The sequence below is a fragment of the Pristis pectinata genome, chromosome 29, assembly GCF_009764475.1.
Source record: "Pristis pectinata isolate sPriPec2 chromosome 29, sPriPec2.1.pri, whole genome shotgun sequence".
NCBI lineage: Eukaryota > Metazoa > Chordata > Chondrichthyes > Rhinopristiformes > Pristidae > Pristis > Pristis pectinata.
Genome location: NC_067433.1, coordinates 12,745,069 through 12,770,057, shown reverse-complemented (window position 1 = coordinate 12,770,057; position 24,989 = coordinate 12,745,069).

Below are 24,989 nucleotides of genomic sequence, written 5' to 3'. Positions count from 1 at the left end.
TTAAAATTATGATATAAGATCATTAATGCGCCTGTGAATCAATTATGTCTTACTGGTAGAATAATTCCTCGCAGCCACTCCTTCCCCCACCCTTGAACTGATCTGCCCCCGATCCCCAACCCTGCAACCCTTTACACCTTCCCAGAATCCCATTCCACTTTGTATTTTTGACCTGGGTTACCAACTTGTTCCAAAAGGACGTCAATCCCCAACCGACGATTAACACAACTGAACTAAGGTGCAAAACGTTTGTTTTAGTTCTTGCTAAGAGATGCAGAAGAAGGTTAGTTCTGAAATCTTCAGCCTGTACTGGAAGGAAAGCAAACAACTGACAACATTAATCAGATCCTCACATTTGCATCTTTGTGTTAGATTCAAAGGATTTAACAGTGATTAATGATTTTCCTCTTCAGCTCACTCAGACTTACATTGCCCCCACAATGATTTTGTTAAGAGCGGTTGACAGGCATTTGACAATTTCTTTCAAACCTGCCGACATTTATCTTTTTAAAAAAATTCAACTGATCTTCTTCACTTACAATACTTGAGAGAAAAAAATCTTTCCTTTTATGTCCATGAGCTGGAAAGACAATGATAAAACAGATGATAATGCCATGTTATAAAATTTGTTCTATTGACTTCAGTGAAAATAAAATTTGGGAGTGAGCTGAATCAGGTTCATGATTTCCTATACACTATTTTACATCATGGCGCAGTTGCCCTTGATTGGTGCATTTGAGCACAACTCGTGTTCCAATGAAGGAACAGGTCTTCAATTTCCTCTTCACTGATCCAACACCTGTCCCTTGTTTCTTGAAGGAGACAGAACACCCAGGTGGGCTCATAGCATTTCTCAACCAAATGAAGGGTGGACATCTTATATTTGCAATCTGCACATGTTAAAGACCATACCTCAAGCAACTTAAGGTGGATACCGGAAAATGTACATTGCATGTAGTCGTGACCAGCAGAACAAGGGGTCTAGTGCTGAAAATTGGGCTTGGGCTAGGTAGCTGTCTTATGACCAGACTACCACAATGGGCAGAATAGCCTCCTTCTGTGTCATAAATTTTCTATCGTTCAACATTCCAGTACTCCACAGATAACTGAGCTATAAATGCTCCAGCTGTTCATAAGTGGAAAAACCTCAAGGCTGAAACGTCTTATATCTGAGTGAAATACTCAATAAATGTTTGTAAAAAGATGTCCTCATGATGCAGTTTTCACCTGACAGCCTGATAGAGGATCTGGGCAACAGGGTGCTTGGTAAGGTCAATTTTCAGAGAGTGAATTCAACTGCTTGTAGAATATCTAGTTAAAAGGTAGCGAAGAGAAGTGCTGAGGCTAAATGCAGTGACCGAGATGTATTAAAAAAGATCTCATTCATATATAATTTCTGGATGTCCCAAAATGTGTTGCAGCCAGTAAATCTTTTTAAGTGTCGTGTCAATTGTAATGCAAAAAAACCTCCACAAGCTCAAGCAGATGATTAACATTTTCAGGTTGTTGATTGAAAGATAAATACTGTACAGGACAACAAGATAACATGTACCTTTCTGTGTTGACGAAACTTCATGGAATCTTTTGCATTCATCTGAGAGGGCAGTCAGGATCTTGGTTTAATGTTTCGTACAAAAGGCAACACTGCTGTCAGTGCATCACCTCCTCAATGCTGCACAAAATCCTTGTGTTTAAGTCTCTAGTGCAAGGTGAAGCCCCACCCTCTGATTGAGAGAGGGCTACCATCTGAGCTGTTGTAATCAGTTGCTTTGTACAAGGTGCAGTGTCCTCAGTCACAAGGTAAGTGCACTGAATATAATTACAACAGTCCAGTTACTTTACTGAAATAAAGGACAGATAATGAGCTTTGATTTAAAGCATGATCAGTTTCACAAAGAAAATGCCTTTCACTAAACGGTAAAGCTCTAATCTCTGTGGAAGCAACTGGAGAGTTCATTATCTACAAAGTATCTATCTTACAGCTATATCTGACTTTAATACGGTTCAGTTATCAGCTTAAGACTGGATAAAGAGGTTGGCCTATTTTCTCTCTTGCACTCTCACATACAACCATCATCAAAATCTGTTGCTTTGGGGCTAACACACACCATGTCCAAGTCACCCATCAGATCCTCTGTCATTGACCTACACTGGCCTCTGGTTTGACAATGACTCCATTTTAAAGTTCTCATCCTCATCCGTGTCCTTGTCCCTCTTCATATCTGTAATGTCAAGAACTACAACTTGTTGAGATCTCCGTGTTCTTCCAATTTGCTTTTGGTCCTCAATTTTCTTCCCTAATGGTTTATTGAATCCCTTCGCTAAAGCTCTCCTCATCTATAACTCTTTTTTCTCCTTCAAGAAACTCCATCAAACCTACCTCTTTGGCCAGACTTTTGGTCATTTCTCTTATCTCTAATGTAGGTTGGTACTATTTTTAATAACACTTCTGTAAAGCAACTTGGGATGTAATGGAGGTTTTCGGGGCAAAATAAATATGTTTCTGTTGTTGAGAACTGCCATTCCAGTAACAGGTTGAATTCGTCTTATATACTCATGACAAACTATTAAAAAAGTTCACCCTTGATTCCTTCATAGGATCAATTACACACCTGTGATGCATGGATTCTTCATTGATATATATAAATTGGTAATTATACAGCTTGTTCCCAAAGTGCATTATTTGTTCCAGCTGGAAGCCAAACATAATATCCATCTTCAGTTATTTCCTGTGCTAACTACTTTCTGTCTTCATTTGGAACATAATTGTAATCCAGACACTGAAAAATGAAACACTAATTTGAAACTAATTCTGCTTTTGATGTGTGATAAAAATTAAAGTTTGATATGTTCAAATTAAAAAGTCTCTTCAACCCACTTAATCCCATCCCTCTCAACATATATTCTAGAACTTTCCTTGACTGAAATTAAAACCAGAGCCTCCATTCATCCAAGATCTCCACCCTCCAATCCTGTGCTCTTGCAGATTTTATTCACTGTTCACCTGTCTGTTTGTGGGCCCAAGGCTCAGGAATTCTTTCCCTAACCCTCTCTGCTTTTCTACTTTCTGCTCTTCAAAACCTGACTTTTTAATTAAGGCTTTTAATTATCGCTCAAAAAAATCTCCATGTGTGGATTCACATCTACGTTTGTTTGGTGAAGTGCTCTGTGATATTTTACAATGTTAACATTGCTGCATAAGTACATGCTGCTGTGGTTGTTGTCGGGAGTGGATATGACATGGAACTTGCTCGTGATCAGCAGTGGAAACAAATAATAGAGGTTTATCTCAGACAAAGTTGGATCAGCACTCATGGGAGAAAAGAATTGAATGATAAGTTGTTGCATTTGGATATAGTAGATCCTACCTCATCAATGGAACACTATGGACCACCTCTTGCACTACCATGGACTTGTCTCTGTGTCATTTTTTCTGCACTAATGTCTTGTTTTTGCACAGTCTTGTTCTTCTCCCTCTTCACTGTCTTGTATAATTTATGGGTAATTTATGGTTAATTTATATTCCATGTGTTGTCTGTACCTACGTGCCTGTGATGCTGCAGCAAGCAAGTTTTTCATTGTACCTGTACCTCATCATACTTGTGCACATTGCAATAAACTTGCCTCGCCTTGACTTGAGTGGAAAGAGGTTCATGTGGAACTTGTGGACTGAATGGACCACTTCTATGCTGTAAATTCTATATAAATTAATGTCTGAAGAATGACATTGTAGCATTGCCTCAGTGCTCAATGTAGTGTCACCCTAGATTATGCATTCAAGTCCTGGTGTAGGGCTCAAATAGATCTTGAAGATAATATTTTACAACTTGCTAGATTACCTCAAGGCATCTCATCAGATTGTGTGTCACCTTGGCTCAGCTGGTTGTGTTGTTGGCTCTGGGTTATTAGCTGTGTGTACAAGCTTTATTGTAGAAACTGGCAGCAGTAGTTTAGTGGAGTGTTGAAGCTCTGTTGAAGGTCACTTTAGACGAATAGCAGCCTCTGACTAGTGGATATTAAATCATCAGTAAAAGACGTTCATCTCTGAAGTTTGTGAGATATTGTTCCATACAAAATGGCTACCCTACTTCTCAACACAGCAGCAGTCAATTTCAAAATGTCATTCTTTGTCAAGTATAAATGTATGCCTTTCTTTCTTCTGTCTCGACTTTATAGTATATATCAATGATTTTAACAATTAATTAGTATGGACTTTAGAATAGATGTAGTATTGGTGAATTTATTTGGAAAATAAATCAGTTTTGTCCAGTAAGAGTCAAAGGACAAATGTTGCCAATAACAGCTAGACATACCAGAACCTAGATTTTGTGCCAGTAACAAACCTTGTAAATATTTAACATTATATTCAGTGAAGAATGAAGTGTTTGAAGTTCTTATGATTTGGCAAATCGGGCTGTATTTATCTTCACTTTTATTTAGGTTCCATTCTTACAAGAAGCTGTCACGTTAAATGTCTGTTTGTGAAGTTGCCTTTGCGAGCTAAGTATGTGGCACTTTAAAAAAAACACCATTCAGTTCACTACAATTTCCTGCTGATATTTACAATTACACCTGTTCAACAATGGAAATCCAAAACTGTCCAAATGCAATCAGATCAGCTCTCACCAAGGTATTCCATCAAGCCCTATTCTTGCATTGACTGATGGCTGTCAACTGTTTGATTGCAGGGAAATGTTATGCACATTTTCAAGAACAGAAACAACATGGGTAGAATCTAAATCATACAGCACAACATTGGCAAAAGTGCTGAATGAAGGCAGCACACATATCCTCTCATTCACAGCATGTGCTTTCTGCACAGAGTGGAAAATGATTGACAAAATTACATTAAAAAAGCTACATCCTTGTCAAGCTTCAGTTTTTCAAATGTTTTACACTTCCAAATGTTTCACAATGTGTCCCATATCTACAGCACATCCCCAAATGATTCAGAACAGGTGGTTTGACCTCATCAGTTGTTGGAGCTGGTAATGAACTCAGTTGTGACAATCTCCATCCGCTGGATTTTATGAAGATGCACCATGTTTTCAATTAATTCAGCATCAGAGTAAGAAATGAACAGATTAATGCTTTTACCAGTTTTGTTAAGGTACATGTTTCAGTTGTAGAGTTCAAGAAAAAAAGGAGCAAAGGGATTCTGGTGAATTAATTGGCAACTATAAATTACCCTTGAGTGTAAGCAAGCGGCAAAAGAGTCAAAGGGGAATTGATGTGCATGTGAGAGAGAATAAAGTTGAAAGAAAATAAATAGAAGGGAAATAGGATTATGGGGTTGCACCGCTGAGAGTCTTCATGGATCCGATGGACCAAATAGCCTCCCACTGTGCTTTAATAAGGAAGTAAAATTGACCATAGCAGAGCACCAGAAGAGCACAATGGCCAATTATAAAAATCATTGGCATTGTCAACAGTGCACTAATTATCCTTTGAACTGTGTGAAGAGAAAGATAAGTCAATAGCCAATCATCATCACAGAGGAAACCTTTCCTGTCTCCTTGTGTCTCCTTCTGAACAAGGAAATTCTTGCATAAAAACAGTGCAATGCTGGAAACACTCAGCAGGTCAGGCAGTATATGGGGAGAGAGAAGCAGCATTGATTTTTCACATCGATGGCCTTTCATAAGAACTGGGTTCAACTATACTGAGTCCAGACATTGTCCTGAACCTCGGGAGAAGTAGAGTAAGGCATAACCAAACACTTCCAAGTCAAAAATCATTTGATCTTCAATCAAAATCTAAGCTACACGTTTTTTTAATAGTTAGTTATCAACACATTAAATGATTATTTTTTTATATAGACATGATAATCCTTCAGTCCAGAAGATGCTGATGTGCCAAGTTCAATTGTTCTCTTCCTATAACTGGTTGGGTGTTGGTTTTTGGGGGAGGGGAGTCCAGCCAAAGGTTACCTTGTCCTGCAGAATAGATCTATTATGTCGAGCAGCCTATTTTGTTGCCGTGAGTACTTCTCTTGCCTGATCTTATTAATGTGCATTGTCAGCAGGTAGCGGTGCAGATTCCATCCATCAAGAGGTACAAGAGATGCAAATGGACATGAGCTTGGTGCTGGGTTTAACGTTTTGGTCTTCTCTTCAGTGGCTAAAGGCTGGCACACTGGAGACTGTGGTGAATTTTAATAGCAATGACTGAAGGATGACTCCTGAATGATGACTCCTGAGATACAGAAAGTGATCCATGTTTTCCAGGGTTCCTCTTGGGGTGATGTGTGTTGTGAAGCGATATCGCACAACAAGGTCAGTTTGGTAGCAAATCTTTGTCTTTTGAATATTCACTGTAAGGCTCATCATTTTATAAACATCAGCGAAGGTGCCAACAATGAGGTAGGGCTTGGCCTCCAAATATCTTGTACTGAAGCATCACCTGTGAACTGTAATTCAATGATTATAGTTAGAGTTGTCTTAGTTCTGGAATGTTCTTCCTACAGATCAACTCCACTCCAGTCAGAAGCTGGTTGGAGGTGAGATGCAGTGTTGCAGCTCGGTAGATTGAGCAGGGGGGTGGTGTGCTGAGACATCCTTGCTACACCTGAGTCTTCATTAGATTGGGTTTGCGGTGGACACATTGGATAGGATGAAAGCTTGCATGTCATCATATAGGAATGGTTGTGAATTTATGAGAGCAACCAAATTTGAGGAGGATTCCTTACAATCTTTGGACTTGATCTTCTTTACAGTGAAGATCAAGTCCAAAGTACCTCTTGATGAATAGAACTGGAATTCCAACTCTGCAAGGAGCTCATTGGCCACTGATAGGAGGCAGAGGAGGAAGATCCCTGCGATGACGTTCCTTGTGAGAGACCACTGTAATACAATGTAACCATGGTTCAACCAAACATTAGTGGTCCTACCGTCCTGTCTGCTTTGAAGACATGGGCAGCCTATAGGAGCACCTCAAAGCACTAGAGATACCACCACTGTGTCCACAAAATCCTTCAAATCCTTGGCAAGATTGGTGAACATATGTCATCTCTCAATGTCCAAATAACAACATCAGCTCCCAATGTCCCTATATCAAGCCTCTGATCATTCTCATTCAGTTCCAGTGGATGGGTCATATCATCCATATGCTTGAGACTGGAACACTATGGATTCAGCAATGCTACACTACAGGCCACCTCTTGCACTACCATGGACATGTTCTCATTTTGTTTTTTTACACTAATGCCTTGTTTTGCATGGTCTTTTCTTTCACTGTCTTGTATAATTTATGTATAATTTCTGTTCTGTGTGTTGTCTGAATCTACATGCCTGTGATGCTGCTGCAAGAAAGTTTTTCATTATACCTGTACCTCACCGTACCTGGGTATATGACAATAAACTCAACTCAATTTGACTAGATTCCGAAAACAAGCACAGTACTCTGAGCTGTATCATGGCACAAGATTTCCAGAAGGACAAAGAAAGTGCTTCAAGGATGTTCTCATAGTCACCCTGAGGAAGTGTAACATCCTCACCAACTCATGGGAATCCCTGACCCGTGACTGTTCAGAAATGGAGAAGGAGATTCCAGGAAGGTGTTGCGTGTCGCCAGTCTCCATGAAAGGAGCATGTAGAGGCCAAGACATAGGAACAGAATTAGGCCATTCAGCCTATCGAGTCTGCTCGGCCATTTAATCATGGCTGATTTTTTTTTCAATCCCATTTGTCCCCTTTCTCGCCATAACCCTTAATCCCACCCCCCCCTTACCAGTCAGGAACCTATCAATATCTGCCTTAAATACACCCAATGACTTGGCCTCCACAGCCCTTTGTGACAATAAATTCCACAGATTCACCACCCTCTGGCTGAAGAAATTGCTCCTCATCTCAGTTTTAAAGGGTTGTCCTTTTATTCTGAGGCTGTGCCCTCGGATCCTAGACTCTCCTACTAATGGAAACATCCTCTTCATGTCCACTCTATCCAGACCTTTCAGTATTCAGTAGGTTTCAATGAGATCCTCCCTCATCTTTCTGGACTCCATCGAGTACAGGCTCAGAGCCATCAAACACTCCTCATACAAAAGAATAGGGTGTAGCAGACCAATGGATATTTCCATTGAGTACCCCCCACTCCAGATGTCTTACCCTGCATGAAGTACATGGGCTTACATATAGAATGAGCCTCACAAACTTCATACAGCAAGACGCCTTTTCATTGCTCACTGCATGAAGGTGAAGCTTTCAGGTTTCAATGAGATCAGATTTCAATGAGATACCCCTTGAAGTATAACCTTAACTTCATCCTTCTGAACTCCATCAAGTACAGACCCAGAGACATCAAATGCTCCTCATACATTAAGCCTTCCATTCCTGGGATCATTCGGTGAACCTCCTCTGGACTGTCTCCAGAGCCAGCACATCTTCCTTAGATATGGGCCCCACAGTTGCTCACAATATTTCAAATGTGGTCTGACCAATGGCTTATAAAGCCTCAAAGCAAACTGCAGAAGGTGCTGATAGAATCCTTAGCACCACCACCTGCCCCATCAAACATCACTGCTCACCTGCAGTGGTGACTGTGGATCCTCTTCACAACCCAAAGAAGTGGAGTGGAAGCACAATTCTCAGCCTCAAAGGACTCCTAAGAAGGTGACCTGAATGATCATGAGGAGTATTTTTTTTGCCTTCTGTCGCCCAGAGAAAATGCTGAATTGGAGAGTTCCAGCTGTTAGTATCCCTCTTGTTTAGTTTTAAAATATTGATATTTAAATAGTGAGCTACCAGCTGGAAGGCATTACTGAGACTGACAGTCTGAGACAATTGAATAAACATCATTGTGTACCATCATCACACCCAATGTGCTTCAGCAACCTCAGCTGTTAATTCAATTCCCACACATTGCTGGGCTTAGTCAATCTATAGAGGCAACTTCATCCAGTAATGTCATCTGCATTCAATGTGTAAACAGAACTATTCAAATTAAATCATAGGCTTGTAAAATCCCAAAAGGGATGCTAAAATCCTTCCATATACTGGCAAAAGAGGCATAAATTGTGAACCACCTTCCAGTTTTGATGGTCACATTTATCACTCACAATAAATTAAAACTGGCAGCATTGTTGCAACTGGAAGCCCTGTTCTGAGTCATAAGGTTATGGCGTTAAGCCTCATTCTAGGATATTTAAGTTTATCATCGTGATTGACACCCAACTGCACTATTGAGGAGCTGTTACATTTTTATTGGTGCCATCCTTTTGATGAGAAATTAGTCAACATCCTTTCCACCTGTTGTATGGCTTCATTTGGATTGAATATCCTGCAAAACTCTTTAAAGAATAACTGAACCATCCCTTGGTATCCTTTTTGGCATGTCCGAGTCAGCCTGTCCCTCTGAATAAGCAACAAAAATATGGTTTTGTGATTTTTTTCATATGAGCAGACTATTTGGTTTGGACTCTGAGGAAAAAAAAGGTTAACAAGCCTAAACTGAGTTAAGAAATGTTGGGGATAGGGAATATAGTGAAGAGGGGATGCCAGGAATGAACTCCGAACAAAAGCAGTTGATACTGAGATAATTATCTTCAAAGAACTGTTTCAACATCAGGATGGGAATTGAGGTTGAAGGTTGCAGTTTCAGATGGTTGAATACTCCATGGTTGATGTACTGTTGGGGTAAAGGGAACCATTCTGTTTACAGTCTGTGCATCAGGCCAGGCTTGAATAGCGAAGATGGATAGATGTACTACGGTTTTTGTGTGATTACCTTTGGGAGGTGAGAGCATTTTCACAGAGGCTTCCCTCAGGACATTACATGAGTGGATAGGGTCCACGATAGGTCAGGTTGTACATAGTCTGTGGAAACATCAGCTGACAGATGAATACCTTTTCCCGTCCCATGCCTTTTTATGTTCTTCAGAATAATTGAACACTCAGTCGTTCAAGGGCACAAAGCAGAATTTTTTTGAGAAGTCAAAGAAACGTGAGTCAAATGACTTATACAAAGCAGGTATGTTTCCAGTTTGGACAGAGCATTCTTTGTGTTGACAGCACACTCTATTGCCACTTGTATATAGTTGAATGGTTCTTCTGATGCTTCACCATTCTACTGTAGTAAAGGAAGATCACACTCAATATGAGGAGTGCTACTTCTCACTATTGCGAGAAGTTACAAACTACAATGCAGACTTTGTTTCTTAACTTTTGCAGAAGTTCCAGTATATTTCTTAGTTCCAAACTCGATGCACAGAAGGTCAGAGGGAAGAAATCTTAATCTGGCAATCTCCCAGAAGTAACGAGAGCTTAAACCTGTTCATGTGCCTTGATGGGTAGTTCAGAGAGGAGCCTCTGAATCAGAATTTTTTTGGTCAGGAACTTCACTATTGAAAGTCACGTGGTAGCATTACGGTAATTGGTGTCATTACCAGGACTGTGATGGAGGTACTATAGTTGGCCACAGTAATTCTTGATTGGATAAGGGAAATCTCAACTAGGTGTTTATAGCTGGTGGCAGTCCCAGTTCTGAATCAGATGGTTTCAAGTTCAATTCCAACATAACCTCAAAAACCTGGATGTATGCTCCAGTGGAGGAAGGGTCCTGGGAGGTAGGCAGAGAAACCTCAAATCAAATTGTTCCCATAACATTTCAACCCCTTGTCCGTTACAGGAAGCAGGGTCCTGCAGGATAGAGATGTTGTGGTTATGACCTGAGTGCACTGCTGCCTCATAGAGAGTGCCAGTGACAGAAGGTTGGGTGTTGAGTTCAATGGCAGAAGCAACAATTCAGCCTAACCTCCCTACTGTTATGCCTAGCATGGGTACTCCATTACACTAGTGACTCAAACTTTACAGATGGTGGAAAGCTTTTGAAGGTTCAGGTGGTGAGTTAGTCCCCAGAGGTAATTAAGCTTCTGCCTCTTTCTTAGCACCACTGTGTTGGTGTAACTGATTCATTGAAGGTTGGTGCCACTGCTGGAGATCAGTGGGAGAAATCAAAGCTTTCTCATATTCAAAGTAGTCACCACCTTGTGGTGAAACTGCCACAGATGCCAGATCTTGCCACCCCAAGCCCAGATTTTATCCAGGTTGGTGTGGTGTACCTCATAAACAAAGGAGTTGTGTATGAAACTGAACACTGAGGAATAATTATGCTGAATGCTCTTGACTTTCCAACATTTCAAAGCCCTTTACTCTGCCCAATGATCATTACACACTTTCTATTGGACTCAAAGCAACGTCCTACAACAACGTCCTGAGGTTGTGATGCTTGATTCTGATACCACAGACAGAAATATCCATTAAAAACTTTTCCTTTATAATCTGACCTTTAATGTTAAGATTTTGCATTCACAAAAACATTTTGAAGCATTCTGGCAGAATCCTCATGGCATTGTGCATGCTAATTTAGAGGAACCACTGAGAGGATGGGAGATCATTCCCTAAGATGTAGCCTTCTGAAACCAAGTCTTCCTTTGACAAACCACAGCTTACTTGTTGCAAGGGTACATCAGAGGTCAGTAATTCATGACACTTGTTGGTGAATGTTGTCAGATCAACATGTGTTTATACATTTTAGTTTCAGACCATGTTGGAATGATTGGATCTCTCTCTCTCTTTCTTCCCTCTCTCTTTCTTCCCTCTATTTATACACCCTTAACACTTTCCAAACATTTGGACCACATTGATACCTTAAATTTGCTTTCGTTCTTGCAATGTCAACAATGCCAAGGAGAATGAGAGCAGAAGCAACTAGAGGTGGTGATATAGAATTTTAATCATGCACTTTATGAGAGTTTTATATTTGCTTTTAGGCAGTATAATAGTATAGTCACACAATATAAATGTTATGTATACAATATGGACAAAAGAACTTTACTGATAGGACCCAACGTATGATAGGTGGTAACCACATACACATGTAGGATCAGCTGGAGTCATTTACATTTATTATAATACATGGGTCATGTTTAAGCAACTTCCTTCTCCGGGAATTGTCATTTCCTAAGTTTGAGCTTTTAATTGACGCCACTTACACATCTGAATTGGAATTTGATAGGATCTGGCCAAGAGCACATCTGGTCTTTATCTATTCAACACAAACATTAGACGTCAAACAGAATCACAACTGTAGTGTGCACCTTCAGTTTCCGTGAAACACCCAGAACCTTTCCCAGAAATAAGGTCCAGTTGGAAGGGCGTCACAGTGCCACAGCTAGCAGAGCTGCTGCCTCACGGTTCCAGAGACCTGGGTTCAATCCTGACTTCCAGTGCTGACCGTGTGGAGTTAGCACATTCTCCATGTGACTGTGTGGGTTTCCCTTGGATGCTCCAGTCCCACAGTCCAAAAATATGCAGCCTGGTAGAATCTGGGAGGAGGTGACAGGAATATGGGGAGGATATAATGTGTGAGGGGAAGATTAGTGTAAAAAAATGGATGCTTGATAGTCGGCATGGACTCAGTGAGCTGAAGGTCCTGTTTCCTGCTGTATCCCTTGATGACTCTTGAGCAACTTAATTTGACATCAACATTTTTCGAGTTTATCATTTTATTCCAAACATTCGGGGGGTAGAACTTTTTCTTAGTCGCTTGAGCAAAAAGTACAATGTGGTAGAGACTGCATCTTGTACTCTGCTTTGAACATTCAGTGTTCTTTACAATGAAGTTATTTGATTAGCACCTCATCCTCAGCTTAAACATTCACTCTCTCCGGTACAGTTGGTCCAGAGTGCACTGATTACTGCAACAACTTGGGCTTCATCAGTGGCATTCCCCAACCCCATGAACACTCCAATTGAGAAGGAGAAGCAAAGAAGGCATCTGGAAATATCATCACCTCCAGCTCACTCAGCTTACCAACTTGGATCTTTCAACATTGCTGGGATGAAGCTCTGTACCCAGCAGAACCCTGGGGATATCTCCACCATGCATGTTGAAGCCGTCATGCCAAGTCAGACATCTAGGTACGGATTATACATTACAGGCTTGCCAGTAAGTCCCACGTCACAAAATGGATTAAAAAAAACAATATTTAGCAGCATCTAATGGTCAAACAGTGCAGTGTCTCACAACTGGATCACTGTCCATTGGGCATTGTGCTCACAGCATGTGAAGCAGTACCATCCACTTGCCTAGATAAGTGCAGCTCCAGCAACATTCAAGAAGCTCTAGAGTCACAGAGCCATAGAACAATACAGCACGGATACAGGCCCTTCGGCCCAACCAGTCCATGCCGACCATGGTGCCCACCCAACTAGTCCCAATTTCCTACATTCGGCCCATCTCCCTCCAAGTACTGCCCCTCCAGGTACCTATCCAAGTGCTTCTGAAAATGATACTATTGTACCTCCCTCAACCACTTCCTCTGGCAGCTCATTCCATATACTCACCACCCTCTGCATGAAAAAGTTGCCCTTCAGGTCCCTTTCAAATCTTTCCCCTCTCACCCTAAACCCTTGCCCTCTAATTTTGGACTCCCCTACCCAGGAAAAAAGGCTGTTACCATCCACCTTATCTATGCCTCACATAATTTTAAACATGTCCATAAGGTCGCCCCTCATTCTCCTACATTCCAAGGAATAAAGACCTAGAGAGTGTGCAAAAAAGGATTGAAGAGGATGTTACTGGAACTGGAGGGCTTGGGGTATAAGCAGAATCTGGATAGGCTAGGACTTCTCTCCCCTGGAGTGTAGGAGGCTGAGGGATGATCTTATAGTTTATAAAATCATGAGGGACATAGGAAAGGTGAATAGGTACAGTCATTTTCTCAAGGTAGGGGGGTCCAAAACTGGAGGACATAGGTCTAAAATGAGAAGAGAAAGATTTGAAAAGGACCTGAAGGGCAACTTTTTCACACAGAGGGTGGTGTGTATATGGAACGAACTGCCAGAGAAAGTGGTAGAGGCGGATACAATTATGCCATTTAAAAAAGCATTTGGGCAGTTACGTGGATAGGAAAGGGTTAGAAGGATATGGGCCAAACACAGGCAAATGGGACTAGCTCGGTTAGGCAGCTTGGTCGGCACGGATGTGTTTGGGTGAAGGGCCTGCTGTAGAGCTCTATGACTCTGAGAGTCCTATCCAGATAAAGCAACCCATTTGATTTGCACATCACGCGTTATCTTAAGCATTTACTTCCTGCACCACCACTGCACTTATGGCTGCATTTCACACTGTCTACACAATGCACTGCAGTAGCTTGCCAAGTTTCTTTGACAGTACCTCCCAAAACTGTAAACTCCACCAATTTCTTGGAACACTCCCACTTGAAGTTCACTTTCAAATCAGATGCTGTCCTGATTTGGAAACATCAGAAATCTTTCATCTTCATTGGGTGTTCTGGAAATTCCCACCTTGCTGACAATGTGCAAACTCCATACAGTCAGCATCGGAGGTCAGGATTGAACCAAGATATCTTCACAACAAGAACTGCAATGGTTCAACAAAATGGCTCCCTCCACCCTCTCGAGGGTAATTAGGAATGGGAAAAAAAATGTTGGTCTTGCCAATGATGTCTTTGTCTCCTAGAAAAATGCAAACAATTCAAGGCCTTGTTTAATTGTTTCAACCTAATTGCATAAGGTTTTAACTTGGGCAAGCACGGTAGTGTAACGCTTTACAGCACCAGTGGCCCAGGTTCAAATCCGGCCATTGTCTGTAAGGAGTTTGTACGTTCTCCCTGTGTCTGTGTGGGTTTCCTCTGGGTGTTCCGGTTTCCTCCCACGTTCCAAAGATGTACAGGTTAGGAAGATGTGGGCATGCTATGTTGGCGCCGGAAGCGTGGCGACACTAGTGGGCTGCCCCAGAATACTATGCAAAAAAGATGTATTTCACTGTGTGTTTTGATGTACACGTGATGAAAAAGATATCTTATCCTCTAGTTATCAACTCAATAATGTGTTCACATTCCATTTCCCTAACACCTTACTTTGTGGAAAAAGCAAAACTTACCTTTTTCCCCTTTGGATTAAAGATGTTAATGGCAATTATGTGAAGGTCAATTCACCTTTTTCTGCCTTATATTTCCAAGTTTGCTGATGATGCAAAGCTTGGTGTGCTTGTGAGTTGGGAGAAGCATGTAAAGATGATTTGTGATATGAACAAGCTTGGTAAGTGGGCGAGAAACGGCAGTTGGAATATAATGTGGATAAATGAGAGGTCATCCACTTCAGCACATAAAACTGTAAACCAGAGTATTTTTTTAGATTGTGACGGATTGGGAAATGCTGGTTCAAAGGGACCCAGGTGATCTTGTACACAAATCACTGAAACTAATGTGCAGGTGCGGCAAGCAATGAGGAAGGCAGAAGGTATGTTGGCCTTTATTGTGAGAGACACACAAAATGCTAGAGGAACTCAGGAGGCAGCATCTGTGGAGGGAAATAGACAGTCAACGTTTCAGTTTGAGACCCTTCATCTGGATTGAAAGATAGAGGGGAGATAGCCGGTATAAAAAGGTGTAGGAGCAAGAGCTGGCAGCTGATGGGTGGATCCGGGCGAGGAGGGGTAATAGGCAGATGAGGGAGGGGAGATTCTGAAGGATCTCAATCCAAAGAGTCGACTGTTTGCTTCTCTCCACAGATGCTGCCTGACCCACTGAGTTCCTCCAGCATCTTATTTATTGCTCCAGATTCCAGCATCTGCAGTCTCTTGTGTCTCCAGTTTATTGTGAGAAGACTTGAGTTAAGATGTCTTATTGCACATCGCTGGCATGGCGATGTAGCAGTTAATGCTGCTGCCTCACAGGCCCAGGGGCCCAGGTTCAATCCTGACTTTGCATGGAGTTTGCACATTTTCCCTGTGACTGTATGGCTTTCCATCGGGTGATCTGCCTTCCTCCCACATCCCAAAGGTGTACTGGTAGATTAACTGGCTACTGTAAATTATCCCTCAGTGACAAAAGAAACAAAGGACCAACCAAGAGAGAATAACTTGCAGGGCAACAGTGAACTGAAGTGGGGGAGGAGGATAGGATTACTCAGCTGGAAGTTGGCATGGACCCAATGGGCTGAATGTCCTCCTACTGTGTCATAGTATTGGTATTGGTTTATTATTGTCACTTGTACCGAGGTACAGTGAAAAACTTGTCTTGCACACCGATCGTACAGGTCAGTTCATTACACAGTGTAGTTACACTGGGTTAGTACAGAGTGCATTCACGTAGTACAGGTAAAAACAAAAACAGTGCAAAGTATCACAGCTACAGAGAAAGTGCAACATAATAAGGTGCAAGGTCACAACAAGGTAGATCGTGAGGTCATTGTCCATCTCATCGTATAAGGAAACCGTTCAATAGTCTTCTCACAGTGGGGTAAAAGCTGTCCTTAAGTCTGGTGGTACGTGCCCTCAGGCTCCTGTATCTTCTACCCGATGGAGAGGAGAGAAGAGAGAATGTCCCGGGTGGGTGGGGTCTTTGATTATGCTGGCTGCTTCACCAAGACAGCGAGAGGTAAAGACGGAGTCCAGGGAGGGGAGGCTGGTGTCTGTGATGTGCTGGGCTGTGTCCACAGCTCTCTGCAGTTTCTTTTGGCCCTGGGCAGAGCAGTTGCCGTACCAAGCCAATCAGAGAGTGCCTTGTTGAGACCGCACCTTGAGAAATGTATACAATTTTGGCCTCTCTATCTCAAAATAAAGGGAGTACAACAAAGATTTACCAGATCCTGGGTTGGCAAGCTTGCCGAACGGGGAAAGAGGCCGATATTGTCTTAATGTTTCAAAGAACGAGATGTGATCTCATTGAAACCATCAAAATTCTTAAAGGGCTTGAGAGGTTAGATGTGAATCTCTGGAATTCCCTGCTGCTGAGGTGGTGGAGGCCAGATCATTGGATATACTTAAGGCGAAGATGGATAAATATTTGGAAGATAAAGACATTGGGGGTTATGCGGAATTGGCACAGAAGAGAAGGTGAGGCCAACATAAATCAGCCATAGTCATATTGAATGGTGGGGCAGGCTTGAGGATCCTGATGTACTCCTGCTCCTACTTTCTCATGTTTTTGAAGATGCAGGGAGGATGCATCCCCTGGAAACGCATGAGACTGCAGATGCTGGAATCTGGAGCAACTAACAAAATGCTGGAGGAACTCAATGGGTCATGCTGGTACCCCTCCCCCCACTGTTCCCATCTGCCCAACCCACCTCCCTTATCCGATTCCATGCTCCACCTTCCTCTCCTATCAAATTCCATCATCTGCAGCCCTTTGTTGCCTCCAGCTCTCACCTCCCAGCTATTTCCACTCTTCCCTCCTCCATCTGCCTATCACCCCTCACCTGGATCCACCTATTGCTTACCAGCTCTTTCTCCACCCCTTCCCCCTCACCTCTTTATTACTGGCCATCTCCCCTCTATCTTTTAGTCCAGATGAAGGGTCTTGACCCGAAACATTGACTGTCCCTTTCCCTCCACAGATGCTATGATGTTTCCCCTGGAATCTAGGACCAGGGGTAAGTTATGATGAAGGGAGGTGAAGAGAAATTTCTTTACTCACAGGGAGTAAATCTTTGGAATTTTCCACCCAGAGGGCTGAGGTGTCTGAGATTGACAGATTTCTGGATTTTAAGGGATATGGGGATATGAGCTGAAGCAGAAAATCAGCCATGATCATGGTGAATGGTGGAGCAGGCTTAAAGGGCTGGATGGCTTACTCCTGCTCCTAGTTTTTTATATTCTTATGGTTCACCAAGAGGATACACAGCAGACCAAATCAACACAGGCCACTCAGTGAAAGCAAACCTGATTTAATTTTTAAATTTAATCAAAAGCTAGCCAGTATCTCCTTTGTCAAAGTAAAAAGAACCCTGCACAAACAATTAATATTCAGCAGAGTGTGTGCAGAGAGTGAGAGATGCATTCATGAGCAAAAGACAATCCAGCTTCAAAAGAAGACTGTAATTACTACACCTTTACTTGCAAGAGAGAAGTCCCTTTCTGAACAGGTCATTGTGCCTTTGTTCCATTGACCCTGCTATTTCAAGAGAAAAAGATATTGGAACAACTAAAAATGAATTGAGGCATTTAACTGTAAACATGCTGAACACAAAAGCATTTTGTTCTGGTAAAAATACAATAGAAAATTGAAGGGTATCAGAGTTCTCAGTGCAAAAGATATGAAGCAATATAGGTTCCTTACTCAAACTATGGTCACGGTAAAAAATGATTAATTACCATAAGTATTGGTACACTCTCTTTTGCATGTAAAACATACCTAAAGAAATCATCAATAGAAAGGGAAGATTCTCCTTGACCCAACCATTTTGAAGGTTTGAGATCCTGCAAGACGCTAAATTATCCTCCCCTTGCAATAACGAAAAATGCCAGCAGTTATTCCAAGTATCAAATATCATTTGTCTCTATTGTGGAGACCCAAGTCTGCTGAACCATCTTTTGTCCTCAGCCAATGCCTACACGGGTGCCTGTACCAGCACAGGTTGCAATACAGAACTGACTGTTTTGCCTGTGTTTTAGACTGTAAGACCATAAGAAGTAGATAAAGGAAGAGCTCATTCAACCCCTCAAGCCTGCTTTGCTATTCAATAGAATCATGGTTGATCCAACATTCCTCATCTACTTTCCTGCTCTTTCCCATAACCCTTGACTCCCTTATGGATTAGAAATCTCATGGAGTTATACAGCAAGAAAATAGCCATTTGGCCCAACTCATCCCTGCCAATCAAAATATCTCTCTGAGTTAATCCCATTTGCCTGCATTTGGCCCATGTCCCTCTGCAGCTTTTCAATCCATGTACCTGTCCAAATGTCTTTTAAACATTGTACTTATACCAGCCTCTACAGCTTCCCCTGGCACGTCATTCCATACACCCACCACCCTTTCTGTGAAAAAATTGCCCCTCAGGTCCCCTTTAAATCTTTCCACCTTAAATCTCTGCTGACTAGCTTTGAACTCCCCTACCCTGGGGAAAAGACTGTGACCATCCCCCTTCTCTATCTATCTCAGCCCCATAAACGTAAGGATTCCGCCCTACAGTTCTCAGCATCAAGGAGTACAAAAGGCTCACTATCCCCACCTCAGTCCTAAATGGGTGCCCCTTTATTCTGAGACCATGCCCTCTGGTTCTGGGCTCTCCCACGAGAAGAAGCATCTTCTCAGCATTTACCCTGTCTAGCTCCCAAGAATTTTATTTCTTTATTGATTTCCTCTCACAATGCAGGATTACAAGGAATTTAGAAGTTCTACTTCCCCTGCCTCACTCAGCTAATCAAGCACCCTCACACTGCCCTCAAATTAGAACATCAGGAATTGGGGTGGATCTTCTGACAGCCAGCAATCCACTTGAGCTTGCTGTTACATGCTGTTGGTAGCATGTTATTTCTACCAGAGTGCTCCCAGGAGCAACTTCCTGAGACATAGCAGGCCCCAGTTGATTGACAAGGTCCTATGGAGCCCAGAGTTTTTCTGATCTTAAGTAGCCTGCTGTATCCCTGCACTTCACTGTGGTTTGTACTGGAGCCGGACAAGAAGGATGAGGAAAGCTTGGAGTTTGGGAGGTAGAAGCAGAGGTTTGTGATCTAGAGGGCTCAGGAAAACTGGAGATTCCAAAGGTTGGGAAAGCTGGACATCAGGAAGGTAGGGATTCTGAGGGCTGAGGGAAGCAACAGCACTTGGATTTTCACCTCTGGAAGCTGAATTAAAGTCTTGTCATTATTTCCTGTGTACGTATCATGACTGACAAAATGTTCAGTTCCTCCGATCATCGTGCAATTGTTCGACGGTGCACATAGTTCAATCACTGATCACTCTTTATCAGTGCCTGCATTAACATATGCAAGGCTCAACAAGGCACAAATACGCCTCCTGCCATTCAGCAGATCAGTTCTGGTGGTGGGAGATATCCACTGACACAAGGAAAGCCTGGGACATAACAGTAGCTGCTGAGCTCTGTGGGGACCTTCGCTGAATCCCCAGGCAAACAGTTTGGGATGAGTCAGCAAGTTGGCTGACTGCCTCAGACAGTGTCCTTCAACCGGTTAAACCACTTCATATTGGAAAAGACCATGTGGCTTGTGGATAGTAGTCATCAGAGGGAAGAGTGAAGGACTTGGAAATGTGCTCCAAAGCCCCAAGTCTTTAGGCTTGCCATAATGACTTGGTGCTACCACAGTGAACAGTCCAGTTTCAGCTTTTCTCTGAACCGTATGTTGTTCATTTGTGGGCCAACACTGCAGTTTTAACCATGAAGTGTGACCGTGGCTCCAGCCTCCACACAACCCCTCCTCCCAACCCCCTTCACCCCAATCTCTTTCAAACTTAATTTGGCTGACTCTATTGCCATTGTGCGTTCTTGTTTCCCTAACTATAATGGCAAAGTTCCCCTTTAGTCAATGTACTGTAAGCACACTCTCCCATCAGTACTGGCAATGTTGATCTCCAGTGCCATAAGCATGTGACTACAGTATGACAAGGTTATGTTTCCGTTAATAATATGGACATGGGGCTCCCTGATGGGAAAAAAACTAACAAGAAGTCTGCATTTAGATTGTTAATGGAAGTGATAGAAAAGTGAAAACCTGGACAACCAGACTCAAGGACAATTTCTTCCCCACTGCTATCAGACTTCTGAACCAATCACCTCTTTCACATCCCCTTCGTCGTGCTGCTGCCATGTTCTCAAACCCTTAATTCTAACTCTTCTGTTATTGTTACTTTCGCATTTCTTCTTGCACTACTTCAGTTTGCACTGTTAAACTTTGCACCATTCCATTGTTTCGTGCTCAGCATTGTATTTTTTATTATTGCCATGTATTCTGTTTACTCTGTGAGCTTCACATGAGCAAGGCATTTCATTGCACACTGGCGTATAAAGCAATGAATTAATCTGAATCTGAAGGGCATAAAGGAAACTGTTGACAGGCAATGAAGGGAAAACAGAGCTTGGCTAATTGGACAACACATAATGCCACTTCTGTTTGTTCCCACTTGTTCTATGGTTGTCCAGGGTGAGCAGGTCACCAGTGCTTTTCCATGATTCACTTTAAAATTGAACTTGGCAAAAGTACAACCTGCCTAAAGCAGAGAGAAGTAACAAAGGGACCATTTTCATATATAAGAAATGTGGGCTTAATTCTCAACTAAGGTAAGCTATCAATATTTAATGCCATGCAGAGGAAGCATTAAGCAGATTCAGAGCTTCACTTTATTGTTTTGAGAAATTCATTATGCAGTGATGTAGTAATTCACATCAGAGCTGGTTCAGCAATGGCTTGATAAACCACGTTACAATAGGCAGACAATGACCGTGTATGTGCACACTTAGTGCAGGAGGTCCAAAGCATCGTTGATTTCTTCACTGGTGGGACTTGCCCTAAACATCTGGGGGACCAAGGTCCTATCCCAACCTGCCTCACCACTGAATAAGGCTTATTCCCCAAAGATCCAAGATAAGAACTTGGATGAAGGGAACTGCTTCCCATGCTTTGGGAGCGACCCCTCCACAAGAGCACATCCCACTGATGAAATCCGCCACTGTCTCCAGTGTGTTAGCACAGCCTTTGCATGCCTGTGGAAAAGGATACTTAAAAATCAATACTTCAATCATGGCACCTAGCACATAATCTACTGAGCAGCAGTGATTCTTTCCCTCCTGTATGTCTGAGACAAGGGTAATTTACAATGGGCACCTCAAAGCACTGGGGAAGTACAGCCACATTGTCTCAGCAAAATGCTCCAGCTCCACTGACAGGATAGGTGAACCAACGTCAGTGCTCTTTCCCATGTTAATGTGCCAAGCATCAAAGCCCTGATCACACTCAACCAGCTCCAACTTTCAGGTCACAAAGTCTGCACGCCCAGCACCAGACTCATGAGGCTACTTTCTTCTAAGCAGGATTTCCAGGAAGACAGAGAAAATGCTTCAATTACCTCCTCAAAATGTCCTTGTAGGAAACGTAAAATATTCACGCAAGGGAACCCTGGTCCAAGGCCATCAAACTGCTGTGGAAGCTTCTGGAAATGACCATGGCAGCATGTTGAGGTCAAGCGATAGGAGTGTGAAATAACCCAATCCGACCCACCTTGCCCTCAAACTTCTGCTGCTCCATCAGAGTTTATGGCCCCAAATAAGGCTCACCAGTCAACTCACACAGAAGTAGAGTGGAAAACAAGGCATCCTTGACTCTGAAAGACTGCCTGAGAAGAAGGAGGAAGGTTCATTATCGAGGCACAAGAGACTGCAGACTCTAGAATCTGGAGCAACACACAAAGCGTTGGAGGAACTCAGCGGGGCAGGCATGAAGGGGCTCAACCTGAAACATCAACTGTCCATTTCCCTCCATAGATGTTGCCTGACTTGCTGAGTTACTCCAGCATTTTGTGTGTTGCTGAAGGTTCATCATTGTTGGAAATACTGGCCGGACAGCTCATCTCTTCACCAGTGACTTAATTAGCATTTCAAGCATTTCAAACATTGACGTCTTTTAAGCAATGACACTATAAGCACATAGTGTGGTTCTGACTATGCCCTTCTGGTGAAGCAATACTGTTTCTTTTGGAGTTGTACTTTTCAAGAGACAGTGGCCTATTGCAGTCACAATGAAAATGGAAATACATGAAGTCGGGTCAATCAGTGATTGGTGAGTTGGTACAAACTGTGCTGGAAGACAATTTAGATTATGCTGTGAAACATGGTTGAGAGCAACACTTTCATCATTTCAGACCTTTAATGTGATACTGCCTTGATATGAGTACATAGCCAGAGATTCTCCATCTATTTTATTTCAAGGAGCATAAAATGTACCCTGAGTCTCACCATCTGCTGAAATCATCATTGTCATTCTAAAGCTCATCAAGAGGTGTTGTCATTTTCAAAGCTTGTGTTATGTCGCAGGTGAATGTAATCCATCAGTAAATGTTTTGATTCTTGCACCCCTTTATTACCCATTGGTGAAAATGGTCATTCTGGCACTTGGTGACACACCCTGCTTTTCTTCAAAGCAGGGTCAATGGATCCTTCCTATCCCATGAAGAATAGAACTAGGAGAGCAGACGGGGTCTAAGTTTAATGCCTCATCCAAGATATGGTACATCAGACCATGCAGTACTCCCTTGGCACTGCACTAGAAGGGCATCTGAGCTCACAGCTTAATATTCAGGGGGAGCAAGATTGACACCAAATTATTCAATAAAAAGCAAAATTTTTCTCCGTCAATGTTGCTCATGACGATTGATCTAGGTTACCAGCTTAATTATGGATCTTTTTCTGGGTTTAGAGTTGTATAATTTGTACTGGCATTCAGATGCGCTCTAAATGTTGAAACTAATCGTTTTATCCAAAGGTAAAAGGATAAAGTGGATGCAATCTTCTTAATAATAGCAACAAAATCTTAACAAATGCCAGCACGTTGTCCCCCAACTGCTGAAGAATGGGAGACTAATTTGTGGGAGACAATTTACCAGTTTGAAAAGTTGGAAGATTACAGTGTTTTTCCATTCTGTTTTGTATTTTCTTGTTTTGAGTAATCCTCTGTTTTTGATATAGTATGTCCCTGCCTTGTGTCAGGTGTATGTAAGTAATATTGCTGCATGAAAATAGTATGGGTGAGGGCTACATCATCAAAGATGCTGCCTTCAGATAAAGCATTAAACCCATTGACTATCCACCAGATCTCTTCAAAAAAAGAGTGGGGAGTTCTTCAGATATCCTGGCCAACATTTAACTCTTGATCTACATCACAAAAAAACTTACCCTGCACCTCACTTCTACTTACAGGATCTTGCTTTGGGCAAACTGGATGTTGTGTTAGAAACAGAAAAAAACTTATTACACTTTATGAAGTGCTTTAAGATATTTTTGATAATATTGCTAAGGTGCTGGATGGAAGGCTGCCTTTCTCCCCAGCTGTGTTCTTCCTTTATATGGGTGCATTGATTGCTTACCACTTGCCAGTGGCCATCTTATTTTGCAGACACTTTACATTGGCACATCCCAAGGGGAGTGCTTTCACTTTCTGAGCCAGTAATTCAGAAGTCTGAAGATCCATAGCCATGAGCTCAAATGCCAACTCTGCAGATAGGAGGTTCAGGTTCATTTAATTATCTAATATAGCATTAAAATAATAAAATATCAGTCTCAGCAAAGCTGCTGATGCAAGATTTAACAAGGAAGTCTTATCAAGATCACTTTTGGGAAGGAGACACTTCTTGCAAGTGCGATGGGATCTGAATTCCAATCTGTCCTGTGTGTGACTTCAGACCGACATCAATAGCTGTTCTTTCAAGTGGCCTAGTTAGCAACTCAGGGCTTGGGATTGCCACATTCTGAGAGGGCTACTTCACCATACATCTGTTCAAAGGACAGATCACTCACTGTGTTTTCATGATAATACCACCAACATTCCAGGAATGAAAAAAAATTGCAAACATAATTTAGAAATTTCAAATGTGGAGCAGAGACTTAAGACTGTCCTCTCAATTCTGTGGTTTTTAACTGGACACTGTTTACTGAGTCATTCATTTTTGATGCCAACATTGGTGCTTGGTCATTGCTCATGACCGGGTTCCAGTTATGGAGGAAATGCTCCCATCAAAGCCTCATGGAGGAATGGAAGGATCCCTCCAGAGATTTTAATTCCATACACCCGCCCCCCCTCCCCCCCGCCCCTGTCTACAAGACCTGAGCAATGGCAAGCACCTATTGAGTGTTCCCAGCACTTTCTGTTTGAAGGGTCTCAACCTGAAATGTTAACTCTGTTTCTCGTTCCACAGATGTTGCCCAGCCTGCTGAGTGTTTCCACCACTTTTTGTTTCTTTATAGTCTGGAATCCAGGACCTCACTCAATGATACAAAACAGAATCTAGTTCACAGCAATATTTGACAGAAGAGATATGGTGAATGCACACAGTCTTTTTCCCAGGGTTGGGGAATCAATAACTAGAGGGCATAAGTTTAAGGTGGGAGGGGAGAGATTTAATAGGAACCTGAGGGGCAACTTTTTCACCCAGAGGGAGGTCAGTGCATGGAACAAGCTGCCAGAAGAAGTGGCTGAGGCAGGTACAATAACAACATCTAAAAGGCACTCGG